The following is a 3996-nucleotide window of genomic DNA, read 5'->3' on the forward strand; positions in this document are numbered from 1 at the left end:
TTGGGATGTTGCTTCTGTAATGAAGAGATGGAATCAAATGAACATGTACTCTTTAAATGCCAATACACTAAAAAAGTTTGGGACATGGTGAGAACTTGGATGGGTATTAAAAGACAAATGACCACAGTTAAGGCTACCCTTAAATGGCTGCACAAGGAAACCAAAGGAACAAGAATCCAATCAGTTGGAAAGAAAATATGTCTTGCTTCTATAGTGTATTTCATCTGGCACTTTAGAAACAAAAAAATATTTGAAGGAAATGATATTTCTCTTGGAGAGTTGGTGAAAGTGATACAAAAGCACGTATATAGATAAGTGTATGATGGATTTAATATGTTTCCTCTTGATTGCTCAGTGGGTTGAAATGCTGCTGAATGGCTGTGTTGGTTATGTGTTTGCTTACAGATGGTGGCATGATTGATTGTTGGATGATAAGCTTTACTGTTTAACTAGCAATACTAAATTCTGGAGTTGACCAAATGCAAAGATTGGAGAAGGCATTTTGGTACTCTAGTTTTTGCATAGATTTGAGGTTTTGAGGGAGTTTCACCAGAAGTCCTTATGGTGGGAACTTGGTCAGAGGTGGGCAAACCAGTAGTCCTTTGAAGATTAAATTTGTGCTGCAGTATTCAGTTGGGTTGACTAAAATATTTTTTGAAACATCAGTGAAGCAGATTGTAGTTGGAACCACTGAATTTTGGAGAAGAATCAAGACTAGTGCAGTTTTGGGTTTTGCTAGAGTTGTGCTGCAACATCCTGATTGGCTTGGTTTGTATTTGTAATTCATTACAGCTGCTGTAATTGGCTTCATTGAATGTTGGGGAAGTCTAAAAACAGAGGTTCGAAGAAGTAGTAGGGCTCTCCTGAGTTGTTGTTGACTTCTGATCTGGTTTTGGCAAGTATGATCAATGCTGCTGGATTCAGATTAGAGAGCTTAGGCTTGATACAGAGGGGATTAAATTTACTATGGTGGTAACGTGGTTAGAGATAGATTGTACAGAAGGTCTATGAAGATTAGAGTTATGTTGCAGTAGATGACTGATACACCTTTGGTTTGACTTTGAAACCTCAATGCAGCTGTTTGAATTTGACACCACTGAATGTTGGAGAAGACTAAAAACAGATGTTTGAAGTAGTAGTTAGACTCTCCTGAGTTGAAATTGACTTCAGACCTAGTTTAGATGTAAGTATGAAGTATGGTTATTACAATGATATCAGATAATGCAGAATTGAGAGTTGCTGTTGCACTGCCCTACTCAATGACATTATTATGGGTAGTGTTGACGCATTTTGAATTTAAAAGGAGTAATATACACTTCTAGAAATAAGAGGAACTTGAAGACTGCATGATCACTACCTTGGAGATGTCTGCATGAACAAAAGGTACATTTTTAGAGCATCTTTTGTTAAATCAAAATGTCTCTTGATTTTTGAATGCTTTCAGTTGTTCTGAAACTTTATGATTCATGTTATGAAGATAGGTAGATCTGATGATTGTACCTTTTCTGTTTGTGAGATATATATCTGATTAACCTTGTTATGCTCAGTGTAGTTGTACATATTCGATTTTGATTAATATATTTACCTTTACTGATAAAAAAAAAGTGTAAGCTCATTTTTTCTTTAGAAAAATAAGTTTTTTTCTCTCTCTCTCCTAGGGTTTTGAATTTCTCTCTCTCTAAAGCTCTCTCGGGTTTCCCTCGTGCTCTTCGAACCTCTCTCCTTCCTCTTGGCTTGTGGTTTCTCTTTCCTCGGCGAGTTTTAGGAAAAGTTAGGATTCATTCCAGGGAATGTGGTAGGTAGATTTTTAAGAACAGGTAAGGGGATTAGATTATGCCAGTTATTTTTGAAATGTGAATCGATTAAACTGTAGTATATGATACAAGATTGTTATATATGATTTCCTGATTTAATCGGGCGGATGAAAATGTTGTTTTGGTTATTATACTTGGATTTGAGGAAAAATTAAAGTGAGTGAGGTGATCATCTCCGTTTTACCAGTAAAATATGTATTTTGAGTTGAACTAAATTTTATGAATGATCATACCCTTATTTTTAGTAAAATATATTTTCCCCGGGCAATTTATTATATTACAATTTAATATTCAAATAGTGTGGCATGAATATGATTATTTAAATGCATAATTAACTGGTGGATTAAGTGATATGGTATTGCATGGCAAAATCGGGATTTTTATACTGAATGCTGGTTTAATATACGGAATACGAGTTTTATATTGAGATTTGGTTATAATGAGCTTTGAGCTTGGAAATGTTGTGATTAATGCAGAAATTGTAAGTCAATGGTGATATACTGATCACGTGGTTATTGAAAAGTTATCGCTGAGACGTTGGGGAGGAATGCTCATGATATATGTGTTGAGAATTGTGAACACAAAATAGGAGTCGAGAATTATGAATATGAAATATGTGTTGAGAAATATGAACAAATTATCTATTTTATTATGTAATTTGCAATGTATGTTCCAAGAACCTTGTTGGACAATGGATGCCCAGTACCGTAGTTACAGATGATATATATATGTCTTTGCAACCACACTATGTTGAGAGTGTTGGTAGTGGATGTCGATTTGGCCTACAAAGAGTTGTGGACCACCCCTAGAGTTCGGATCAGGCTGCGGTAGGCAAATCAGACTACAGATGCTATATGTTTGACTTAGCCTGGTGGTAGGTCAATCAAGGCTAAGTCTAGTTTTCGGACCGCACAACCCAATCATGTGGGGTTATTACATGATGTGATTATGATAGTTCAATCAGGGACGTTCTTATTTACATAATTGTAGATTTATATAATGGGGCTATTGTTGAGCCAAGTTATGAACTAGAAAGAAAATATATGTATTTTTAAATATATAGGTGTGAGTACAATTTACAATGCTTTGCATTTAAATATAACTTGATGGATATATTTTCTACACTAAAACTCATGTTAGCTACACTGATAATAATCTAATTCATTTTACTAAGAAGTATCTCACCCCAATAAATATATTAAATTTTTCAGGGCTTATAGGAAATCAAATCTAGGAGCTTTAGGGCGGGACCTAGAAGAGTTCGCGGAGGGTGAGTGTTGGGGGCCACTATTTTGTTAACAACAAATGTTTTGGATATTTTGGGTTATAATATGAATTTAAGTATGGTAGATGTGATAGCTGTGAGACAGTACTTTGGTAGGTATGGAATGGGTAGTCTTTTGCTTCTACTGTATGTATTTTAATTACGTTATGGAAAGTTGGTACCTGAGACCCCTTTTTGGGTTCGGGTTATTACATTTGTGGTATTAGAGGTATCATATAATGATGTCATTTTTATGTTGATTATGGAATATTTTTGGGGGCGTTACAGTTGTGGTATTAGAGCCTAGATTGCTAGGTTATGGGCGCATTTTGCATTTTGGGGTTTATGGATAATTTAAGGGCATTTATGCCGGGGGGAGAGTTTTAATATGACTTTTATAACTGTTTCCCCTCATAAATGTGCCTATTGACTTTAGTATATCGGTTATACAAGGGTGCTAATAGTGGTTTCATAACCGTATCTCCTTATGAATGAGCCTATTAATTTTTGGTATATCAAAAGTGACCAAAACTTTCAAGAGGTTTTGCTTATGATGTGATTGAGACAAAACAAGGGAATTATATCTACATAAAATTCCTTAATTGAACATTGAGTTTGATTCTTGCAGGCCTTGCATCTCATAATTTAATGCCAAAAAAAAAATAAAAATTAGTAGAGTTGTTAACTTCTAATCTCGAGCAAAATATGAATTGGTTATCTACTCAAGAATAATAACTACACTAGACTTTTAACACATTTATTTGACTAAGTAATCTTGTTTCCATTATTAACAAGAATATTATCATAACTTATAATCTTGAGCAAGACGTGAATTGATTATCTACTTAAGAATAATAACTACATTAGACTATAGACACATTTATTTGGCTAAGTAATCTTGTATATTAACAAGAATGT

This window comes from Malania oleifera, chromosome 6, assembly GCF_029873635.1.
Source record: "Malania oleifera isolate guangnan ecotype guangnan chromosome 6, ASM2987363v1, whole genome shotgun sequence".
Classification (NCBI taxonomy): domain Eukaryota; kingdom Viridiplantae; phylum Streptophyta; class Magnoliopsida; order Santalales; family Ximeniaceae; genus Malania; species Malania oleifera.